Here is a 26342-nt window from a genome sequence, read left to right on the forward strand (position 1 = left end):
TTGAATTTATGGAAGTTACAGTATTATTACGAGTCACGCGTGACTTTATGCATTTGATATGCAAGAAAGTGCATTTTTTGTTGAGTATCAAGAATGGTATTTCGATCACGAAAGTATTGTTTACTTGTGTGCTTTCTTGTTTTCCGTATCGCGTCATAGCTTTAATTTAGAGAGTTAATGCTGGCATCGCGTGTCTAGCTGTGATCGACAGCTGCTACTGCGTCGCTGAATTAACAGTGACTGCGTACAAATGGGCATTCCGGTTGGGAATCCATTAAACAAAGATATATTTCTGTTCATAGGAACAAAGATATATTTCTGCTGGTAGATACAAAGATGCATTTCTGCTTCGTTTTCTCCTTTGTTTTTCTTTCAAGCGTTTTAAATCACAAATAGACATTTTGTTTCCTATTTATGTGGAAAAAATGTAAAAGAATTCTTTCTGTCCTATCATGATATCCGTATGACACTGTTTAAATAAGGCTAATTAATTGACTCCTTTCGTTTTTATTATTTCGAGTCTATGTTAAAATTAAACATGTACATTATTATAGTTAATCAATTATATCTACATATATGCTATGGTAGCTCTAAAAAGTTCCTAGCCAAAGGTCATACTTCTATTTCGATTTAATTCATATATTAACAAAATTCTCCTTATAAGAAGTTTAACAACATAGTATGTACCATAATTTTATTTACTTTAACGAATACATATTACGTTAAATAGACGTCTTCTTCCGGGAATATTCTAAGACTATACTACAGCCAGAAACTTTCCAACAGCCATTACATCACGTGTATAAAATTCCTAAAGTGCACGTGCACCCGTACTCTCCCTAGACGTCCCCTTGAAGAGAACCAAACTACCGTCGTATAACATCCAACATATACGTATTTACACGAAGCCAAGGAGAAAATTTTGCAACGGAAAGTGCTCTTGTAATATGTGAAATGCTCCCGGTACGAATCCACTTTACACATCCATGTCGCTTGAAATGTTCGTGACACCCTGTCGGTTGCGCTGGTGGCGAACGGCGGAGCTTGCGCCCTGGCGAATCATTACGTTCCCTTGGTAGCCTCTAGACGGCAGTGGTGTGTCGGGTTAACATTGTACCCCTGGCCCCTCCGAGGCCACCCCCAGCCACCGATTGAACCGGTGAACCGGAGTCGAAGCAACCCCCAGCTAAGCCCTCGAGAGGCAGTCGTGAGCTTGGTGCCGAGCTGGGGCGATGCTCGTCGCTCGCGTGTGCTTCGCGATTGCACCGAGTGCTCGCCATTCCGTGTCGTTACGCGCGTCGTTCGTCCCGTATCGACATCGTCGCGGTCGATCGTCATCGTCGCCGCCCTCGACCTCATCTTCGTATCCATCCTGCTCGTCGTCGTTGTCACGGTTCACGTCGTTGTTCCCGAGGCTGCTGCCGCAACGAGGTCCGACGGTGCAACGACCGTGCGACCATCGGACAGCCGCACGTGAGCACGGCCCTGGATTCAACGCGAGATGAGAAGAAACGTGAGTCTCGAGAATCGACCCCGTGAGCACGTTCCCTTGGAACCCACAAATTCAAGGACAGGAAGCTGCTTCTCGCGAAGCGCGCCCCGCCGTGGCGCGAGATGGCAGAGGTCCCCGCGAAATTCCCATTCGAACGTCTTCGTCCCTTCTATGAAGCTTTATGTCAGGATAGTGGTTGAAGTTCGATTTCCGTCGGTGGATCGTAAAGATTCTTGTCGAAACTGCAAGCACTCTGAGATACGTTCCGTTTAAGGTTCTTTGGTCTGTAATAATATACTGGTTCTCGAGTCTGAGTCCTCTAAGTGTTTCATGCATAAATTGGTCTCGTATAAGTATACGTATAATCCTGTTATCTTTGATCCGGAGGATGAGTATTTTGAAGTAAGTTAAGTTTTGAAAATTTCTTTCTTGATACGGGTTGAGTTTACCTGAATTAGAGATTCTCGAAGGATCCTGTATAATTACGTACATGTAATTTCCCATTATGTTGGACTTGAAGGATGCGCGTTCCGGAGTAAGTTGGTAGGTTCTGAAGATTTTTCTGTTAGTCGGCATTGAATATTCAGTTTGCTAGATTCCATAATTACTAGATTACATAGTTTTGTACGAGTCTGTAGAAATGTTTCTTTACTCTTTGAAAATTTTCAAGTAATTTTTCCATCAGCTGTTCCATTCTTCGCACCAGGTTTCAAACTTTTCATTCATTGGAACGTTCGAACTGTATTTTTGTACACCTGTATCCCTTATAAAGACGTTTCTTCTTTAAGAATACTAGTTTTAAGCACCTTGATCAATCGACGAGCCCTAATCATTATCGTCGAAGTTCAACCGCAAGCTTAAAAATTCCATTTTGCAAGCAACGTTTGCCTGAAAGCACACGCTATGCAAAAACTTGCATCACGCTGCAGGGTGAGATCGATAAGCTGACTGCCCCTTTGAAAATATTTAATATATAATGCAGTCACGGTGTTTTTGTTCACGTTTCACATATAAATCTACAAATGTTCGGCAAAAACTACGGTTGCAACCAACCCGTGTAATTCTAGAAGGGAAAAAATGGGGTGGAAGGAAGCCGCGTTTATCGGCGCGATTCCTTTGCTAGGGAAAAAAGAAAGATTCCACTTGTAACGATCACGTGCGTTCCATCGAGCACAGATTCCACTTGGCTGCACGCCTGATTCCGTAAAATCGGCACGAGACCAGTTTCAACCCTTAAAAAACCACTCTGATGGTTCTTGCGACACGTAACATTGCTATCTCCAGCGAAATCTTCGCATTTTGCTATCCTTATCCTGCGTGTTTCTTTGAGGCCGCAGTTTATCTTCGTTTAGGCTGCTTCCGTCTGGCCACGAGAAACTCTAAAGTCAAGTGGCAGATATTCTCTCGTTCTCAGCCATTTCTCGTTTTCACCGGATTTTCCACATTTTACGTGTTCGTCACGTACTATCTCCATAACTTCCACTTGTTTCCCGCTTACACTTTTATATCTCTCTTCTCGTCACTCGCCTCTGTGTCCTTTATATTTTGTTCTTTTCTACGGACACGCTTCAGGTCCGGTTTTGGCCCCGTTTTTGGTTTTATCTTCGGGGATGTTTCGCTTTTGACCGTGGTTGATGGCATGTCTGGCGGTTATATGGTTTGCTTCGTGTAATTTGTAATATGCAAGAGGAATTTTAAAACGACATGTCCTGTATCTGGAAATCTTTATTTCTATTAGATTGCTGGAAAGGTTTTCGATAACCTTTCTGTAAGTAAGTTCTGTTTCGTATTTGGCTGTAATAAAACAAATATCGTTTTAATATATATATGAGATATATAAACATAAAATAATTTCATTTAAATCGTCAGAAGTGTTTCTATCGGTTTCCATTCTCGTTTCTATAGATCCGAAGAAAACAACAGGGTTATCATTATTATTTCACTTAAAGTTCTCTTATATTCTGTAACTTATGAACAAGAATATATCTTGGAAACTGTCTCCGTCAGCCTTTGTTTCCATCAATTTTCCATCCGTATCACTGTCCCGGTTTTATCACTGTCTCCTATCGTTCTTCTCTTCCCCTGTCCTGCTGACGCGTTTCCAACGCGTACAGCAAACATTCCTTTGCTTTTATTATTAGCCATCAACGCCTCCACCTCCACTAGCAACCGCTTTGCACGCCCCCGTTTCTCTGGTCTCCTACCCACGGACTCGCATCCCGTATCGCATTCCTCTCGATGTGGTATAGCGCGATCGATCTATCGCGTTCGAACGACCTCGCGTTACACTTGTGCAGGACGACTCGTCGAATTTCAATTTTGACCCTTCAGGTGCAACGCACGTTTCGATGTTCTCTTTCCATATGGCGGTGCATACTGCTTAGAGAGAAGGACATAGTTATAAAATAGTATAACACGGATTTCTTTGTAGTCTTGCAGAGATGTGGATATTTTACAAGAGCTGACATTATATATATTTGTTATATTTAAGTACACTTTTTATAATCAAAATTTAAATATATATATATACATATGGAAAAAGTTTTCTGAAAGATAACAAAATTTTGAGAAGATGAGGTAAAGAATAGATAATGCAATAGAAAGTTGACTTTTTTTCAAACCTTAGAATCTCTGGGACACATTGGCAGAAATAGAATATCGCATAAAGTATTCCGCCTTATTACACTAATTACGAACGCTAAGTGACTTGATGATTCCGAATGGAATTCCACGGCTGTGGAGTACTAACACAGAAAGATACGTATCATACAATGCAACAAATACGAAGCTACCGTTCATTGCAAAATGAACCTAGACAGAATTTTCCAAAGCGAGGATTTTGAAGAAGACCTCGAACACACGCCGTTGTGTTAATTAAGGCCAGTTGTCGAGTTTCTCCTCGTTTGACAGATCTGTCAATGAAGGTTTTTCGTTTGGCCGTTGTATATTTGCTCGCGATTATCCGCCTGTCCCTGGGACATATCGGCTATGCTGTCGATTCGATGGTAGTTCCAGCTGCGAGATATTACTCGAACGTCTGCGTCTGATGGGAAATGGGCGAGTTAATCGAACTTTCTGTTCGATGGCTAGCAATAGGGTTGGGGTAGGTTTTTGTACATAGATTCAGTGGAAAACTGTTTCTTCTTTTTCTTCCTGGTAATCCGTTGAAGTGGATCGTAGGATGGAATGTTGAAAGAATAACGAAAAAGCTTAGGCGAGAGAAGTAGCGGTTTATGGAAAATTCCAGACAGTTACCCTTTCCTTTCTTCGAGCTTCGAAATAGACGTTCCTTACGTAACGAGAATTTTTTTTTTTTTAAGTATTCTGATCTTTCACTCGTTCTTTCTTAGAATCTCGTCCAAAGGTCGATCTTTTATATTTTGCTTTATCCAAGCGGAGAGAGATGCTTTTTATATGAGAAGTGATTTTCAACATCTGTCACTGTGTTGCTCATCTATTTTTGACTAGTAATTCACTGCATAAGATTCGACGATAAAGCTGAATGTAAAGGACTAGGAAAGTTCAACCAATTTGGAATCGAATTAGAAATAATTTATTAACTCGTTTCGAATCTTCTAGTTATTCTTTCTTAATTAGAATCTGATTCTAAGAGACAACAAGTAATTCGGTATTTTCACACAAAGCGGAATTTTTTACAAACTGTATTAACGGCGAGGACGACAATGGCAAACAGGAAATTTAGCACGAGAAAGCAGGGCCGCGAAGAAAGCTTACATAACGAAGCAACTTCTAATTGCTGGAAACTCGATTGATAAGTTCGTCGAGCAGCAGCAACTCTGGCGAAACATCGACTGTCACGGTGAATTAATTTTCTGCCAACTTGAGCCATCAAGTTACAACAACCTCTACAACGATCTTATCATCGTACTATTAACAATCGTCAGTGACTTTTTCATCAACTTTTCGGCAAACTAATTTTATCTTAATCGTATATATAACGCATTTAGCTATATTATTACATACATATATTAAAAGCCAATAATTTTAACATTAATAAATAGTTCATTTCTAGAATCAATTTCTTTGTAGATTCGAGATATGTCAATCTTCTAAGAAACCAGCGATTTAGGAATCTAACTGATACCCGTAATTCCGATGATTCTTTAATATCCTAACGCTATTTAAAGCAATAAACTCGTAGTTTAAGTACACAGCGGGTGTTCCCAAGCAGTTTCTTCATTTATCAAACGGGGATCAATTTCGAATTATTCATTCGTGGACGGGGGTACATGTAAATAGGACGATTCACGGCTGATTTCCATTGCAAATCAGGCTCTCAGCCGGAAAACAGGATTTTCGGAGTTCGTTTTGGACCCTCGATGAGAATTCCCAATACCGTCGATGCTCGTCCCGCGATTTTCTTCTTCCTCTTTCCCCTTCCTCTTCGTCGTTCGCCTTGATCCTTTCGCGGCCGACCGATAAAAATTACTCGAAATTACTTTGGACGTTGATCGCGTCGCGATTACGTATTCATGACAGCCACCGCACCACCAGTTATCTTTGCAGACGTTTTACGACATCGCGTAACCTCTCAAGCTCGATATATCTATATATACAACGTCGTGTTCATAAATTCTTCACGCCGGCAATGTACTAATAACAATTTCGAAGATAATGAGAAAGGTAAAATTATTTACGTGGAAGATTAGTCTACTACGCTTTTGTGGTTCTTTGATGATACCGTCGTACGAAGGCCGCAGGCGAAGAATATGAGAAGTTACATTTTTCGCCTTTTACAGAACGATTTTATGACTCGACTATGTTGTCGATCCGTTCTATATCCAAATCGTCTTTCTATTTGATTTTGGAATTAAATACGTATATATTCTCGGAATATTCGTACATTGGAATTTTTCGATGAAAGAACAAACATTTTGAATTGTTTAATTCATTAGGAAAGAACAGTAAAACGTTACATCCATCGTTCATTAAACAGATCTTACGCAGAAGCAATGTTTTTTGATGCTTTTTTAAAGAAATTACGAACGAATTTATTATAAAACCTAATATAATACTGACGATAGATTATGGTGATAGATTGTGATAGTGATTCATGGACGATATCTAGATTTTCATTTGGTCTTTCTGAATGACAGAAGTCCGAATGATATACCGTGGGAATGATAAAATGGCTTGCGACGATGCTGACGCTGAGGAATTTATGGTTGACTAACTTTTTAGTACGATAAATGAAAGTTAAACTATGTACAGCGTATCATGTTTCATTCAACTCTTCTGTGTTCTGTGCATCATTTTCGACGTAATTCTATTTTTCTATTGTTATGGGATTTCTTAAGATTAAGGAAACATGAAATTAAAAAATATTTATCGGTATTTCTCTTAACGAATAAATCAATATGGTGATACATTTTATACAATAAAAATTATTAATCTCTTAAGAAAAAAAAGCATGTTCAAACGTATCTAGTGAAACATAGAAAATATGCCAACACAGCTAATCTACATATTCTCGACGCGAAGCAGTAGTATTTTCATGCTTTTGCTGTTCGTAGAATCGAGTTATATTGGAGTTCATTCTTCGTTACCAATTCAGTCTTTTTCAAATCGATCGTAATACGTTGTCATAACTCCTCGACGAACAAAGTCGATTTTCTCATTCTTCCATTACGATCACGTTCGAGGATCGTTTCGTTTGAAACTTTTCTCTTCCCGGCGAATCAAGGCTATTCAATTTGATAAAAATTCTTGCCGAAAACCCTGGAACGTTGTAGCGACGTTGCACAATGCGAGGGAAAGCTTTGCATTTTAAAAAGTACGCGTAGAAGAATCGATTAATCGAACGTGCTTGTCGAAAGCACTTAGCGTTCGACGTTTCGCCGATTTATCTCCGTTTCGTGCAATCGATCACGTTGAGAAAAAAGGGCGAAACGAATGGCCAGAGTGCGTATTAATTTTGAAGCTGCGATTGGAACTTTTTGCGCTTCAAAATTGCGTTAATCTTTTCACAACGTCATGTAACTTGAAAATGAGAAATTGCGATTAATTCTAATTTTTAGTCTCGTAAACAAAGAAAACTTCGATTGCGCAGGGTTAAAGGGATCTTCCGATTCTCTACGCTTATTCGAAGAAAGTTCCAATGTTAACTCGTACAAGGTTGCTGCTATCTTTTTTTCTTTCTCCATCCTTTCTCAAACGGCGCGAGTTAATTCGAACAAGTTGCTTGGATCAAGGATTCGTTCTTCTTCGGGGCACCTTTTCAGACTCTTGAAGCTCCTTTGAGCTTTGCGTTCACTTAATTCGTGGAAGTTGGTTTGTTTTTTTTCAGGACTAATTAATCGTGATGTTAGCTTTTAACGGCTCGTTTTATATCGATAATTTCGAAGAAGGTTGAGCAACTTTCTTCAACAGTATCGCACAATTAGATTAACTTGTAGAATTTTTCATTGATAGTCGTGAAAAACGTAATTTCCATCGATAGATATTGATTACTATAGATTGGTATAGATGGATAAATTAATTATACAATTAAAGATCGAATAATGAAGTGGAATTTTATAAAGTTGTCGGTGTTAAAAATTTGACACGAACATATACGCCAACTATACGCGACCGGTGATGTGTATATTCAAATCAAGAGGCTCCTCGATTTGAAACGTTATCGCTTACGAAATCTTTCTCCCGAAGTAAATTAGGTTAGAGGTGTTTGCATGCTCGTGTAACCGCGTGTTCACGATATTTCAGGGCTTAATTGGTGTCACCGTAGGCAAGCAGCCTACCGACGCTGAATCGTTCTGTTTTTCTTTCGCCGAGGACGAGGGTGCTTCCAGCGTGCTCTGTTCTTTTCTTCTCGAATCCTACACACGTGTAGTTAACGAACTTGTGCCCCCGTACTAATTCGAACACGTTTTCTCAACGTGTTCGATCGTGTTCCCCATTAATTTGTCGGATGATCCAATGCCAGCGAAGATATTCCTCCAACGAATTATTTGTCCACATTACTCTGTGTTTTTGTTTTATTTCGTAAATGAATTCATTACATTACTGCGATACTCGCAAAGGATAGTTTCGAGTTTCAAGGATTAATACCAGAGCCATCGACGATTGAAGTATAAAACTTGTATAGGAATTAGAAATAACAGAAAGTAACAAGTTTTCGGTAAGCCTCTAGCTTACTGAATTTTTGTCTGTTAAAAAAGTATTGCAAGGGCTGAAACAAGTGACAATCAAAGTGTTACGTCTGGTCCCCGTTAAGGTCTAATAATTCTTGTTCGATCCATGCCGACATTTCTGCACAAACCACTTAGAATTACGCGATTTAAAAGTTACGCACCGATTCATGTAAATTCTTTATATAGTCACTTTACTGCAGTTTTCTTTTAAATATTTTATCACCGACACCATTTTTTTCTTCGTAGTACTTAGTTACGATGTTTTATATCGTGTAAGTTTCGATATAAAATTGGACAATTCACACATTTCTCGTGTTTCCAATTCGTTCTTCGCAAAACGATATCGAGTACACGGATTGTTATTGAAATAAAGATCGAGCAATTTCAATTTCACACGGATTTAAGGTGTCATTTTTGGGTCACCAAGTATCGAAACTGGGTGTCACTGATTTTTTGGATGACGTGGCGTTCAGCGTGTGAAGGATGGTCGATCGGTGTCACGGTACACGGGTTTCTAGTTCGCTAGTTAAGATAAATTCTATTTCTCCTTTCTCCCACAGCGAATATTATTCAGGCTACCATCTGATTATTATTATTTATTTTATTTATTTATTCTTAGTCCGTGCCTTTCGGCTTTGGACGACTTCCGGATTACATCTCTTATAATTCCTTTACTTATATCTAACGCTTATCCTTCTTTGGCTTTTGCTTCCTTGCTGTGCTCCCTCCCTGTCGCCATCTGATTATTCTTCAGTTTGAAAATTATAGGAAACAGTACCAGGACCAAATTTCAACAAGGGAGGATACATCTCAAGAAAACAGTTTCTGGTTTAAATTATCGAGAAAAATTTGGACGATGTCCTTTGGAAAATTAGGGAGAGAAAAAGGATAATTATTTGTCGGGCCGATTACTTTACTCGATGCCATTAGTTTTTTCCTCGACGACTCGAAATAGTTAAAAGACGGTGGCATCAGGCGATGACCGAGACTTTCAACGTCGATTCGCTGTGAAGTGGACTAATTGCTAGCTTCGTAGACTCGGTTCTTCGCTTTCCAACGAAAGATTTGCAATCGAGGCAAATCGAGTCTGTTTTCTTTTCTTAATTGGAAACCGGCGACGTCGCCTGTTTGATTAGAACCCGTAATCGGTTAAATCTCTCGCCAGACGCTTGTAAAGTCTTCAAAGAACGTTCGTGTAAATTTATTACGGGCTTCTCAGTTGCTAACTTATAAGAAGATGAACTTTTGCTTGCCATTTATGTATATTTAATACTAGAATAACCAGCTCCTCGCGTGTATATAAATGCAGTGTACATGAATATTTATAATTAGAGGATGATAAAAATCTTGTTTCCATTTCAATAAAAGTGTCTTCGTTTAAATTTGTCAAAAACTTCCACATGTTTTTGCTAATTGTAAAAAGAAACTGAAATCCATCATTTTCATTAACACAATAAGAAATGTAGTTCTTCAAAAAGTAATAGAAAGGGAAAGTACAATTATTTATTTTATGTGCAAAGCAATATTATATCAGCGCAATAATCATTTAATGATAACTATAGATGTTGTCATTATGACGTTTTCGTAACATATAACATTTGCTCCATTTTCTATGAATGTCTTACTCTCTGAATGTTCTACACCTTTGACATTTTTCATAATAGAGTAAAAAAAAAAATATATTATTTCTCAAGTACTCATCCTTGAAAAAAATTTCATCGCCACAAAAGGAACCAGCCCTCTAAAACCTGGTACTTTTTCCCCACTCCACCGAACAAGAACAAGACCCTAGTTCTCTGTGACATTCATTTTAATTTTCACTTCCGCGAGCCCCTTTCAAACTCTCCTTCGACAATAGGGACTACATCCTCTTGCATTTTCCAACGTTCCAATGTTTCCGTTCCCCGTCCAGTTCCTAATCTTCCTCAACGTTCACTCGATTGTTCCCGATACAGAGATCCCACCTTCGTCTCTGACATTAGTAGAATTCTCTCTCTTTTTGTCTTTCTCCTTTTTTTTCGTTTTCTAATCATCCTGCACCAGTATGGTTGCTGGAAATGATACAGCAAGGTTGTTAAACGAAGCTTCAAGCGGTCATATCGATTAATCTAACCACACTTTGGCGCCGAAATCATTTTCCGTACGTATTTCGAGGATAGAATTTGAACGTGGTTAATCAAGAATTCGTTTGAAAAATTCCTAAATTCGATTTTCCCCAAAACGAGGCCCTGAACGAAGAATATTCACTGTATGTTTCCAACTTATCTATTGATTATACTCGTGTCAAATTGCCATTAGACAAATTTCTGTATATTTGGAAAGTTTGTAAATTCGATTTTCTCGAATATAAAGTGTCCAACGTAATTTTCTTATTCTTAGATTTTTATCATCTTATTTTGAACTATAGAATCTCCCTGGCCTCGATTGTACGATGAATTAAATTCATAGTCCTAAACCATAGTGCATGAAGCAATAATCTGTGGAACACAGTAGTGTCCGAACGCTATTAATAAAAATCGCTGTATTTACTAGAGTAGGCGGGAACAGTTTCCACGTTCGGTTCTCCATTTCCGTGGCCTCGTAACCTTTCACCATCCCCACGTTGGACATGCACGAAGGGTAGAATTTTTCTAAGAACCAGGAGCCTTTGGTGGCTAATAAGCGACGCGAGTAGCCCGAGCCTCTGGCGTTGAATCAGCTCGTTTCCTCTGGCTGGCGGAAGACTGGGCCGCCTCTCTCTCCTTTCTCCTCTCGTAACACTTTCCAGCCCTCGACCTCGTGGCCGAGGATCGATGCCTGTGACGTGGTGCGTGAGCACGCCTTCCGTGGAAAAAAGGGAAGTGGGGGCGAACACGTTAATAACTAATAGCAATGCTCGTCCGCATTTTACTGTCCAGTGATATACACTTCAATCGTTGTACGGACCGAGGTGAGTCAGTCGGTTGCAACATTAATCCATTTGCGAGATCAACTTCTGACGATGATTCGATCCAAGGAATGATCATAGGGATTTAACGCAATGATTAGCCCGTGAAATTATTCAAAGATGCATGAGATAATAGTGTTCGTGAAATGATTAGGGGCGATTTATTCCGAGGGCTAGCTTTCAAGCGAAAAACATGGTATTTGATTGAGCTCGATCTGTTTTTAGCGGCAATGGAAAGAATTATTTCACGATGGAGATTACGTCTTAAACGGACAAGATATCGAGATAAGAGTTATCCTTTTCAACGCATTCGTTGCTTTAATGGGCAATGGTAAAATGTCTGATATATTTCATGTTTTGTTTCTTTTATTCTTGTACAATATATTCGATACAATTTTTTGTAAATTTAGCACGTAGCTTAGGAATATTAATTTATTTCGTATCTGAAAATTAAATCTAAATTCGTTTTAAAGTATTTACTATAACGTTTATATACGCATGGCACTAGTGGACAACGTGTCGAAAATATCATTGCCAATTTTTACTTAATTTCCGTTCCTAAATCACGCATATTAATACGTACATAATCGTTCAGGTGATATATATCGCATGCATGATAAACATCCAACGCAAGCCACAATTTCCTCTTTCGAGTCATCCAATAAGGGTGCGTTCACCCGCGAAATATTGGACACGCTCGCAAAGACCCACACGCTCGGTCATTCGTTACTGTTCGTTACACTTTCAGTCGCAACATGAAAAACCATTGATACAATTTTATCTCACACGTTTCACGTGTGAATAGCAAACTGATACATCGAGTTAGCGGACCAGCTACGACGAAAGTATTGTTCCTCTCGTATAGTTTTCACGCTATGTTCATTCCCTCTGTTTCCCTGAACGTGACCCTCTTTACAAACTGCGTCTCTTTTGTTCCCTCTTGTAGCTATTAGTATTATTTTTTCCTTGCATTCGGTGTCGATAGACCGATCAGTTCTCGTATAATGAAACGTGTTTGCATAGAAAAGGTACAAGCCTCGTTTCAATGCCTTTTTCCAGCAGATTCGCTTTCGTCCGCTGTACCAGACACTTTTGCGAGCAACCGGTGTGTCCATCGTTGATCTGGGAAACAATCTGAATATTTATCCGCGATCTCTTAACATAAATCTCGGTTTACCACCTACACTATAATACCTTGCCACACTCGTACGAATTATGTGTTATGATTCAATAAGAGTAGATTTCATTCGTAACAAAGTTTAATTTCAACTCTGTCTTTAGCTATTGATCTATGGACATGTTCTGTGAACATTTCTGAACATTTCTGTATAGAAATTTTGTATAGAGCGAGATGTAAATGGTAGTATAATCGGAAAAGAGATGACTTTACCGATTTGTAATTAGTCAAAGACAGTAATCTTTAAGCACCATACTGAATTGAATCAATATTAACACATAAAATGTTTAATATCAAAAATAAATCACACAATAAAGGAAATATTATTTTCTCAAATTCTCTTTTTTCCCAATTTCTTCAAATTAAAAATCGTCAAAAAAAGATATAATAATACAATTAATTATTGATTATCGATAAAGATTGATATTTGAGCTAAATATGTCAATCTCGGACTACCCTGAGAAATCGCCAACTGAAGGAAAGCCAGGTTCAAAGTAGTAAGGTGCGATGCATATTTTTACATTGCTCCTTTCGGCTCGCGTACTTTTATTAGAGGCAAAACCAGCTTGTGATTAAAGGAGGTTGGTTTTTTACGCTCCAAGCCAACCCCTGCTCGTTACGTTACGAGTTTATCGCTGCATGGTGTTCTCGAGCTCGTGAGTTACGCGTAATCGGTCACAAAGTCGATACACTCGAGGTTCTAATGGTAATTACCTTGGTAAGTCGTGTTGCGGCTTATGCAGGGATTCCCTTTCCTTGCCTCTGGTCTTTTTTTCTTCTGTCGCGTGGAAGGATAACATCTACCGCGGTCTAATCGCGTTTTTAATTTCATAAATGTTCGACTATACAACCAAACTGGCCGACTAAATGATGTATACGAAGCTATAAACAAGCTCGATTTAAATTTTTTAATAATATAATGCACCAGTTTTTCAAATATATAATAATTATAAACGAATGGAACAAAAGTTTCAATGATATTTTCATTATTCTTCTCTTCTGTTAATTTCCCTACGCGCAGTCCGAAGACCTCTCAGATTTTTATTCTTCATCATTTATTAGAATTTTTAAGTCCTCTTTTTTTGTTTTCTGCCTTTTAATAGTTTTTTTTATATTCTTTTAATTTACAGATCTTTTATAACTTAAATACTTCCTTCTGCAAATTTTGGTTGTTGTTTAATTGTTTATTAAAATTTTCAAGTCTTCCTTTTTGTTTCTTCCATTTTCAGATAAACCTTATTAAGCAGAAATTACATATTACGTATCAGAGATCGAAAATACAATATTTGTTTTGTAATCTCGAAACATCAATATTCATTACATCGCGTCATACTTGCTAAAATACAATAATTTAATATTTGTATAATATATCCATTCGATTTACATCACATTATCCTCACTAATAAAGCGCTATTAGCCTTCAAATGATATCGTTGAATTATATCTGAATGTAGCTTGAACATAAATTAACGTTGTTGTAGGATATTTAACCCTTCGTTAGCACGCGAAATTTTATCCATGAATTTCTTTCCTGAGAAGGATTTTCATTTTTATTAAAAAAAATATTTGTAACGTTTGGCTTAACGAATAATTGTATAATATATCCAGATGACGCTGGTAAGCGTTTAGAAGTCTTTCTAGGTTTTTTGAAAGCCTAGAATGATAAAAAACATCAACTTTATATATCAGTGTGGCAATTTGTTTGCATAATATGAAAGAATTTGTTAGCTTATGGATAATTTTAATTTTTATATATGTTCTATAATTTACACGTTAAAACAAAGGCTCTAAAATTAAATAATTTAGCCCAATCGTTTCTTTGGTGTTTACAGACCAATGACATCGCTGATGGTTAAATTATTACCAATGTATCAAAAATTCACGAGACCATGCAATATACAGAGATAAGACGCCAGCTTGATCAATAGATGCAACGAATTTTTAAAAACAACGATCGAATAACTCTCCGCAATGTTTTATTATTTCAAATAGAAATCCTATGGTAACAATAGGTACATCTCATTGTCGTGTCAGAATGATTCTAATACACATTAGGGGAATTGGATGAAGAGAAACGGCGCGTTAACAGACGCGCGTTAATTTCGATGAAACTCGGCAACGTCCTATTGTAACCCTAACCCAGATTCGATACCGAACTTGGCCATTTGCATGTTTCTATACCGACATCACGTTTTTTAAAGCATCCATGGAGATTCGTCTAAACTTCTCCGTGAAATCTAGAGCGTCGGATAAAAAAAAGCACACTCAGGATGAAAAACAAAATACACGCGAATGCTTAAAAAGCACAGTTTGGAGCGAAACTGGCCGAGAGAAAGTAGGATAAAAAAAAGCGGAGAGAGAGAGAGAGAGAGAGAGAGAGAGAGAGAGAGAGAGAGGAAAATCACACAGCGAGAATAGGGAGAGATAATCGAAAAGAGGGCAAAGCTGGAGCGCAAAATTAACCCTATCTGGCATCAAGGTTCATGCAACAGGCTGCCCCCACGGTCTCGAATTGTTTACTTGGAAAAGGACTCGTGTGTGAACCTGCGTGCAACAAGAGAAAAAAGGGGAAAAATAGAGGTGAAGGGTTGTCAGGGCACTTTTCGAAATGTCGTTTACAGTAATTTAAGATAATGTCGGATAATTTCCTTTTAGATAACTATCGTTGTTCAATCTTGCGTCAACTGGCCCATCGTATGCTCTCTCGATCCCTAGAGATCACGCGTTCTAGTTCCTCTCTAACATTTTTGTCCCATCATTCGCTTTGTTTCTTCTTTTCCTCCCTTTTCTTTTCTTTTAGCTTTCAGTCGCTTTATGCTTTAGTTGGTGATAGAAAGAAGTTCAGTTTTCACGATGAAATGCCAGTGGGTAAATGCTACCAGGACAGTTCGGAACTGTCCCATTGATCCGCGCACATGCTAACCTCCTGACCACACGCGAAGCCGTCACGCTAACCATCACGAGAAAATGGATTCGATCTTTCTATTTCGTTAAAAGATCGGCTGACCCCGGACAATGCGACTGAATACTTGCATCGTCACACATTATCTTTTTGTTATCGCGATGCGTGTTCTCGATGGTACGATTTTTACGTAGTCGTGGTCAATGAAAAGTCGAAACAGGTTTGCTTCTTTATAACACAGTTCACCAATGCGATATTATAAGGTTTGGACACTTATTTATAATTTATTAGCGAACGATATGAGGCAATTATATTATAGTTTTATAATTAACTAGATAAGTCACGGGATATCTAATATACTTAGAATAGCCAGAAATAAATATTGCAGCAAGGGAAACTAGATTATGCTAATAGTAAGTTTACAAAATTTTACTACAGACCTATTTTACTAAAGTTTACGTTTAAAATCAATAAGTGGCCGATGCTTATGAATAGGAGTATATGTACCTATTTCGTGTATACTTTACTCGTCATTATTCTCTCTCTCTCTCTCTCTCTCTCTCTCTTTCTCATTCACTCTCACGTTGTCTACACAAACAGAACGAATACGAATGACGAGTAAAGCTATTTCGAGAAGCAGGATAATCGTTTGCTTCGAAACCACTCGGCCATCGTGAACGACGTCTGTTACCATAAATTTCCACTCTGGTACATTAAAATTCCACGATTAGAGGAAACACTTCTGGCGGTACTCGAGACTGCTGAGGCTAGTCCGGCGCGGCGGCGCGTTCTCCGCATTGCACGCGTCGACGCGTTTATTCTCGCGAGCTCGAGGGCTCATTTTTCCCCGTTGCGCATTCGGCGCACGTGGCGTGTGCAGCTTTCCGCATATGCAACATTCGCGAGTGCGACACGAGTATCGCCACGCAATGCAGTGGCAACCCTGTTGTAGTCACGTAAACGTGGCTTCTTAATGTGACTGCGCACGAATCCAGACAAGCTGCACAAAATATGAAAAGAAGAAAATAGAAAAAAAATAGCAGGGCAGTAAAAAGAAGGGAGGAGAACGAAGGAAATGGAACGAAAAGAATAAAGTAGAAAAATAAGGAAAAAGCCCAGGGAAAGTACCGCGTTGAATTTTCAACTCGAATATCCTCCCGCTTTAACCACCCTGAACGTTCTCCGTTTCCCTTCCGTGGAGTTTCTCTCGGTTTATTTTAGAATTTTTTGCGAATTACCACGGAGATATTAATTCCAAACGACCATCACCGTAACGCGGAACTGCCTCTTAACGCGAAACATCGCACGGGAAACTCACGAACGTCGAAACGTTTTTCCATATATCAGCTGATTATGTAATTTTGTCTCTTATTCTGATCGTTTTACGTTGGAAATAAAATCAGTCAATAACTGGGAACGTTTATAATTAGCAGTTAAACGGCTTACAGATTAATCAGCCGAGAAAAATTCTCTCTTTTCCTCTTGTTATAACAAGCAATCACACACAGGGAAAGATAATCCTACATAAAATAAAGTTTCAGGAGCATATTGACACACTCACAGGATTCAATCCGTGAAAAATGTGAACGATCTAACATTTTCTATCATAGCCCGCATCTTACTCATTTCGTCGCCAACGCGCTTAATTTTTTTCATAGATTCAATTGTCGCTCCACGAGCGCTCGTCTGGAAACGTCACGATAAGCTAATCGATGCGACTTCGACGTCCATTATGATTTTCCGCTTCGTTATACCGGTTAACGATTTCGATTTGAAAAATTGGACCAGCCACAAAATATCATGGACGTATCTGCTGATTTATCATTTTCTAGTGGCTTGCTATAATCGACGGTTTAGAGCCTTGTGGTAATTAAGATGGTTGAAGGTTGTTAGCCGTTCCGCCGAGGTAGTTAGCCAGTGGCGAAAGATTAATCTTGGTTAAGTGTTAAATTGGCGAATTGTGCTCGTCGGTTCTAACGACAGCGCGATTTGTGTAACGAGGCTGGTAACGTAATCGCGGTGCCGCGTTGCGCAATATTTCTTCGATGTTATCGCGAAGTCGGTTTCCTTTTTAAAACGTTCACGGGAAACGTCTACTTTTATTAATTAATTGCTGCGTTAAATCGTAATAATTCACCATTAGCGGTAGTGTGATCCGCGTTTCCGTCATTATCGTCTCGAGAATTTCGAACGCGCCGCTGATTCCTTGTCCCCCGCGGAATTAATTTCCCTCGTAATCTCCGATCAATCTTTTTCATATCTTTGTTACCTTCTAGGGAAAGGAACATATGAGAAACAATAGAATTGAAAAGAATCTGCATTGAATTTTATTCTCGTACTCGGTTCACTGTTACGTCACGCGCTGTTTTAATTGCTTCTCATATGTAGATTTACTTTTTATAATATTTTACTTATTTTACTGGAACGTGTAAAACTGTCATGAGAGAAGGATTGAAAGATTGAAATGATAAACGTTGTACGTATTAAGTGGTTTGAAATGAAGGTGCTTAGTATGCATAAAAATGTCTTTGTAGATTCACAGGGAAAATATATAGCGAAAACGTCATAACGAGCTATTTAAATTAAGTCTGCAGATATTATCATCTTCTTCAGTCGCAATAATTAATACAATTTCTACAATTGTTGCTAATAACCAAGAAACGATAATAATATAAGTTTCGTTTCATCGTTCTCGTCGATTTCTTATCAAAGATAAATCATAGTTATTCTTTTTACTATTCGTTATTTATAAGAATTCATATCAATTATCACTTATAAGAAATGAATTTCGAGTAAACGATAAGATATCGTGGAAAATAAGAAGGTTCATTCCGTGTTCGTGGAGTCGTGGCAGCGATCAGGTTCGATAGAACGTCCCTCGGTGTATTTATAGTGAGCCGTGTGGAATGGCTGCACGAGTCGAGCAATGTGCACACTGTCCGTAGGAATCGCGGCGCGGAGGAGGGCGTGCGATCGCATGCTTTGACAGAGACACGGCAGGTGAGCCGTGAAAATGGAGCTTTCAATCACATTACCAATACCGAGGTTTCACCCGTTCAGTTCCGTTGGCTTGTCACGTTAATTAGCATCGAACATTGCGATAACATGATGTTACAGAGACCTAAATCAATCGAACACGTTATGACGTTGGGAAGTATGCTTCCCAAGAAATGCTCAACTTGTTCTTTCAACTTTTAACATAAACTTCTAATAAGCTGTCGATGTATGTCTCCTTTGTGTTTATTGATGGTTGGCGGTAATATTATTAATTTCAAAATTATAATAAAAATTTATTATTATTATATTCGAAATTCAATGAAGAACGATATTGCTCAATCACTCGGCTCTTAGTATTCTAAAAATTAAATCCTTTATACGATTCTTCGCCGATTTCCCCAAAGATTCCACATCCCGCTCTAAGGGAAATATTTCCCTTGGAAATTTCTTGGTCACGTGGCTCCCCTTATCCATGAAATTTGAAATTCCATCGAGAGAAGGAAAACGACGCATTGTAACGCGGGACGCGTACGAAGTTACAGCACGTTCGAGTTGAAAGTGCACCGCTGGGTACGTGGGATTTATGTTGGACAAAGCTGTGCACGTTTCGATCTGCGAAAACGTTTCCCATCGTTTTTAAACGTCGCACGGTATGTGAAAATGTCTGTTTAATCGTACAAATGTTATGGATCGCTGTACAGACTAGTATCGCTTAAAGTTACTATATTTATTTTACCACGTAGCATTATTCTCATACAAGGATCTTTAAGGATTTAAACTGTTTAAAAAAGACACAAAATTAGGTCATGGATGATGATGAAAATCATGATCTTTTCTCGATCTAACAGTCGTTCTCAAACGTTATGTGCATGGAAAATGCTGTAAGGGGAAGTTTTAACATAATCCGCGATAGAAGAGCGCGCCTGATCGAGTCAGCGTCTTCAGACAGTGGCACCGGAAGCGTGGTAGGACGAGCGTGCACTGGCCGGAGGCGAAGTCGGCCTAGATGCATCGGTTCCGAGTGAAACGGCACGTGAAACGGGAAGTGCGTCTCGATGTGGTGGCGGGGGCAGCTTGCATCGATAAAACGGAACTGAGGGTCCCTCGGTGCGGCCTCGGTGCACGTGCTCGCGAGATGCACCGGAAACACGCCACCAGCAATTCTTTTCAGCTCGACGGAGGTGTTTAATTTGGGAATTCGACGGACCGTGCTTGATCAATCGACGAATTTATTATCCACCGTGTGTTGTTCGCCATCAAACGAAACCTTGCTTCGGGTAATCGCTGCGCTTGACATTTGAAATCAGCTTTGAGCTTGGGGAGAGTTTAGAGAAACGATTTATTCACTTGTTTATCCTCTCTTGTGTGATTAACACTTGGCAATTAGGTGGTCTTTGAAGGAGAAATTTCTTTGGTGTACAAATTTTCGTAATGGCGAATTGATTTATTTTTTACACTCTCTCTTGAGATATTACCCGTGACATTTCTTAATCTTTCTTTGACTTTATTGCCCTGAATTCTACAAGCTAACGTTTACGTGTCGGAACATTTATATAAATTTTCTTTAAGTGCCACCTATACAGAAATTCCGCGAATATCCCAATAGCTAATTCATGACATCAAATATAAAACTTCTACCAATTTTCTTATACCGCTTCTTAACACTCACTGCACATATAACGTTGTTTTCCTTTCATGCAATTTCTTAACAACTAAACTTTGAACTAAATTCAACACCTGGATCCTCGCTTACAATTGTATTGCTTGCTCAACTGCCTCCACAAAAGTCTGAATTTCCATAGACACCCGCGATTTATTAATCCCACTATGTATCCCTAATTTGTCTTCCATTCCTGTCACCATCGCCAGCACATCCCTTATACGTTCATACTCTGCCCATAATCAGCATACAAAGTGTTTCTTTGCAGAAGCGCATCTCCGTAGCAGCCGCAGCATCCATTTTAATCCTGCGAAGCAGGTAGAGCCCAACATCGGCTTCGGTGTAGTTAGGTCTCGTTCAATATTTACAAACGGCAGCTTTATTCGTCTCCGGCGTGGGCGCGCGGGTGCTCACGGGACACCTGAGCCGTGTCGTTTCCACCTACGGTGCACAGACCGTGCATGTCGTATACGTTGGCGCACCTGAGTACACCAAGAGGTCAGGCATGCCCCTTTCCGCGGACTCGCCCGGTGAAATATCACCACTGCAGTCGCCGCAGCGACTGTGTTGTTCTTCGTTCTCGAAGGGCCGCGTGTCCTATTGCCAGTAGCCAAGGAAAACTCGCGTACATCGCACTAGAGGGATGCTTGACCATCGACCGGATGCTAACCAACGCTTTACGACCCTCTTTGCGCGCTTTACTGCGTGCCCTTTCGCCTGACCCTTTTTCTTTTTTCTTCTCGCTCGCTCATACGCTTCTTTCTTTGTGGCTTCGTTGTTGTGTATAGGACGTTAGAAAAATTGCTGATGCTTGTGAATCGTGATGCTAGATTTGTCGTTAAAACAATGAAGAAGTTTATGTGAATATATGAAAGTTAAAATGGATGGTAAATTTTTTAATGAAAAATAAAACGAGCAGGCATGAAACTAACAGAATAATCAATAATTAAAAAAAAAACTTAATATTAGATAGTTAGCAGAAGCGTATGTTGATCTCTAGATGAAAAACGAGTATCAGGAGGGCAAAGAGTAAGTGAAAATTGATTAGAAGAGAAGACAATTTGAAAATTTTCGAATGACTTTCTTTGTAAAAGACAAGAAACTGTGACTTATCGCGTTTTTTCCGTAATTTCGTTCTCGTATCTGTAATCTCCGTAATCTGTCTCGGCATGAGATGTATGAAGAATGAGCAAGTTACAAAGAAAGTGAGCTGGTTCGTAACACGAAAAATAGGCCTCAAACGACATTTTGTTGTCACAGAAACTTCCTTCGTTATTTTAATGTCTAGAATAACATCTTATAAATATTTATCAAACACCTAGCTTTATCAAACACCTTGTACTTTTTCTACCTTTTCCTTTTAAGGAATGCTACATGTTCTCGACGATTGTTTGTTTCCCCTGGGAAGAAGGATACGTTTTTCTTAAAACGGCCTGACTTTTATCGCACCTAGTGTTATCCTAATTTAACCAATTGGATGCGTCCTGCTTTTTATTATTTCGTCATGCCGCAGCCCGTTTCGAACAGGGAAGACTGTGTTTAATTATAAATCGATTTTGGAGAATTTGCTGGATCACGCTACGTCTGATTACTTCTGGCAATGAGTTCAGAGTGGTCCTGGGTCTAATGGACGCAGCTGCAAAATGATCGTAGACGAGTCAGGTTTAGATAGGTTGATATAAAGTTTTTACGATGTTCTTATTTCTGGAGGGTTATAAAAACGAAGCTAGGAATGGTTGCTGCAATATCGTTTAAAAATCGCGAAGGAATTTTACCTGTTCGGTATTCTCAGTATTTCTGACTTTTATGGAAAACAATGGGATTGTACGTGTAAGATAGATATATAAGAAGAATTGAAAGTAACATATCAGTATGATTCTGCCAAAGGAGGTTTTGCAGCTTTAAATTTTCTGTAAACGTATAAGTGTCTAATAATAGTATAATAACGTAGCAATTGCAGCAATACGTCAACAGAAATGAAGAAAAGACCAACGCGTAGCGATGCAGTAGAATACACGCGTCCTAGTCAGCCACCCTTCGCGAGAACTCCACATAATATACATTTTACGGCATCGCGATACATTCGACCGACAATTTCAGAACTTTCAATGCAAACAAGTCAGGAAATTTCTTCGAAAGAAACAAAGTTACGAATATTTGTAAGTTTATGTATACACCAGGCTTCTTGTGTTTTCCATATTTTATCGTCGGAAACTGTAGAAGAAGTAACTTGTACATTAACAATATCGCTTTAATAGCGCCAATAAAACACAGATGGTTAAAATTATTTATCGAGCAACGACGAAAGAAATATTGCAAGGAATTCATTCATCAACGAGGCTCGTTAATAAAGAGGCCCATGATCGATGATGACGTATTTGTTGCGAAAGGATGACCGTAAAGGCCCTGGTTGTGTCGCGCGGCTGTGAACGAAGAATTATATTTAAAACGTTCGATAGAATCACCATGCCGGCAGGGTAATCGTTAATTGATGCGCGAAAATTCAACGATGCTTCGTCCCGATCGTCGTCGACGCGAGCCGATCCTTCTCGCCGACTGGGTTTCATAATACTAGACGCGATTCGTGGCGTGCCGCGTAATCCTCTAAGATAATTTGCATCGTGCTCGCCTCAAAAGATTTCACTTTCTTCCGTGGATCGTTGAAAACGACACGCTCTCATTAGCGCGCCTGATAGAAAAATATTCATCAGAGAATTTCACTCGTGGTATTCGATCGTTTTCTGCTCCATTTTCTCATTTTAATCATTCTATTAAGCGTTCAAAGGAGCACGGATTACTCCATACGAAATTGAGTTTCCTTTATACCATTACTATATATCGTAATTCTTTTAGCTTTCAATTGCTTCACATGGAGATCGATATCAAAGATTATTATCAGTTGCATAGAAGCTTTTTATGATAAACGTTCATATACTGTTACGAACCACTGTACTTAATCAAAAATATTTTTTGTTCGATGATAAGTCAAGATATAAATTACATTTCGTAGTATCCATTTCATCGTGCTATGTCTGAGTCCTGATTACTACAATACATTACTACTACTACAGTGCATTACTTAAAAAGCCAAAAAATTCGACAACGGTCGCTTTTGTTACGAGCCACTTGCTTCGTTTGTCGATTCGTAAATAAAATATGAGTTTAATTCTTGGCAATCAGTCTCCCTTTCCTGTTCTCGTTCTATGTGTATCCAAGTGACAAATCGTTTCCTTCATTGGATGATTCAATTTGTTCCTGACGTGATTGATTGAAGACGGCTTTGAAAAATGAGCCAGGCCTAGTGCCACTCTAAACATCATACGAAAACAAGTGCTTCGACCGATCGATACAAGATCCATTCATTCACTGGTAGCGTAACCTATAATCAGCTTAACAAAAAAAAAAAAAGAAAAAAGGAGGAAAAACAAACCAGGAAAGAACGAAGAAAAAACTTAAAAATATTCTTCATACACAATATTTGCTATTAATCTTCATCAAAGCTTAGCTTAAAAAGTCTAAACAGGAGAATGATGAATGGCAAAAATTCTCAAGTGGTACGGAAATCGATAAAAATCAAAGCGTGTCGTTTTCCCGCGAATTTCTTTCATCCTTTTAACGCGATTAAATGGAAAAGGAGCGATTATCTCGAAACAATCGTGCCGTTTGCCCCTTGCGCTCTTAGAGCAGCAGTATAGTCGGCTATAGTAGCGACGTTAGAGCGGCTCGAAGTCACGAGAATCGGTGGAAAGAGAGCTGCTGAATGAAGCCGGCTTCAGGGGGTGTTCCTGCAGTATTGATCGCCCCACCCTCGCACCACGGGGTACATGGTATCCCTCCTTTCGTTTTCCTCAGCCCCCGCTACTGTCACCCACTCCATCGCCCACTATGACTTTATCTTTCTCTCTTTCGCTCTTAATCTACTCTTCTTCGTTTTTCCTGTATCGTCTACTCTTTCTCCTTTCAACATACTGTATCCTACGTAGTCTTCTTCTCTGTCGCGTTTTCACAGTGTCTTCTCTCTTCTTCTCTAACCCTTCCCGCGCTACCATTTCCTCCACCTGGCTGTTTCATCGTTTTGTCGCTCCCTCCTTCGTTTCTCCCCTCCTCAGCCTTCTTCCACCGTTTCACAGATACCTTCCGTACTCTCAGCCCTCTCTATCCCTCCGCTTACAACCCCTAGGAACGTCCAGAGGTAACTTGCACCGCGGCCAACCCCCGCCGGCAAACAAGCTACCCCTTCAGCTCAGTGTCAAGGTTGGGTCAAGCTTGACTCGCTGACGAGGGTAGAAACTGGTTTGATTGCTGTCTCGGCATGAATAACCGAGCGTCGACGAGCTTATTTGGGAAATTGCTCGGTTTCCTGGGTATTATGGTGGCCGGTATGTGAAGGGGGTGGAGCGATCGGGTGGCTGTGGCCTGTTAGGTAGGACACAGGTGTGGGTTGTGTGAGCTGTTGGAATTGTAACACCGCCGGCTGAACAATGTTGCGGTCGGTTGGCCGGTATTCGGTAATTGCCGGTTTTCATTGAAATCGACCTACCCTGCGGGATTATTCGTGGAGTCGGGTGTACAGGTCAGAGGTTAAAATTTGCTCTGGGAAAGGGGAGAACGTCGATATTTCCGTTCCTCTTGCAGAGGAGAGATAACGTCGAGTTACGATGATGGATCGCATAAAAATCGAGTCGAGTGTTGTGAGTTCTTATGAGATATGAAAATAGGCAAATATTGTTTGGGATTGGAACGATGTAACTTTTGGCTACAGATGTGTTCGATTTCAGTTCGATCATTAGTTATATATTTTATGAAAAATTATTGCTTCAATTTAATAGATGCTTCGTTATTCACGTTTAAATTCGTTGCTTTTAAAAATGAAACATTGAACGAAAAAGTGTAACTCTACGTGTTTCATTTATTTTCGCATGTAGAAATGGTCGCACGTAGAATGATCTTTTGTAGAGCTTCGCTCGTATTCAGTTCATTCGCTTCAAACTTGAACGTGTTTATAGTCTATACTATCATATTATCGTGTACATTCTTAAAAGAAAAATCTATTTGGAAGCCGTTTAAAATCGAATGTGAAATATTGAGGCAATAAAATGCTATTGTAACTATGAGTGTCAAGATGGCAGGCTATTTCTTTCCAGTTTTATTCACAAATTTACATCAGAGAAGTTATTTCCGGCGAGCAAAAGCAAATTCTCCGAACGGAACGATTTTTCAAACTGAAAAAACATATGCTCCATAATATTTCTTTCATCCTCCCTCGAGACCGACTTTAATAACAGAGCTAATCAAATAACTATAGCTCCGATTTATCAAGCGCCACACAGTAGATTTAAACAGCCAAGTTTCCACCGTTCCATTTTCGAGCTGGTGAGAATTCGTGTAATTCGCGCGAGCGAGTGGTAAAAGGGGCGGTAGCGGAGAATCGTTGTCTCTTGAGGATGATTTCTTCCGGAGAACATCGTGGTCCTCCTGTAACAACGAGAAAACGTACATTTAACGATGGAAGTATCTACTAAACGCGACAAAATGATACATTTCGGACTTTTTATCTTCGTAAATGTTAGTATATTACCGTATTTTGCTAATATATTATTTCCTTGATAAACGAATTATTATTCATGATAATATTAGGTTGTCCGAAAAGTTTCTTTCCTTTCATAAGGTGATAATAGATGAACAACAATTTCTGTTTTATATCATTTTATTGAATTAGGTATGATCCATCTCGTTCTATTTCTATTACTATGTTCGCGCATAATTCAATAAACTAATATAAAGCAAAAAACATTGTGCGTCTATTATTTCCATATAAAACGAAAGAAACATTTTGGACAACCTAATATATATTCACATATTGTGTTCATATATATATTCGTAATAATATACAGGGTGGTTGGTAACTGATGGCACAAGCGGAAAGGGGGTGATTCTACGCGATAAAAGGAGTCGAAGATATAGAATAAAAATTTTTCGTTTGAGGCTTTGTTTTCGAGAAAACCGACTTTGAATTTTCGCTCGGTACGCGTGCACT

At 39.2% G+C, this 26342-nt stretch overlaps 1 protein-coding gene across 7 annotated transcripts in view; it reads left to right on the forward strand.

Moving 5' to 3' along the window:
* The first annotated feature begins 755 nt into the window (after window positions 1–755).
* The window catches only part of LOC117206270 (whirlin), a 105681-nt gene continuing 80094 nt past the window's right edge, over window positions 756–26342 (forward strand). For 2 of the 7 annotated variants that reach the window (XM_033445444.1, XM_033445447.1), the window contains exon 1: window positions 758–1513. The gene's annotated coding sequence lies outside the window, so the exon portion shown is untranslated. Of the gene's footprint in view, window positions 1514–26342 lie in introns of all 7 variants that reach the window. The other 5 variants (XM_033445448.1, XM_033445449.1, XM_033445441.1 and 2 more) reach the window with 4 other exon arrangements.

The sequence above is a fragment of the Bombus bifarius genome, unplaced genomic scaffold (assembly GCF_011952205.1).
Source record: "Bombus bifarius isolate JDL3187 unplaced genomic scaffold, Bbif_JDL3187 scf7180000008000, whole genome shotgun sequence".
Classification (NCBI taxonomy): Eukaryota; Metazoa; Arthropoda; class Insecta; order Hymenoptera; family Apidae; genus Bombus; species Bombus bifarius.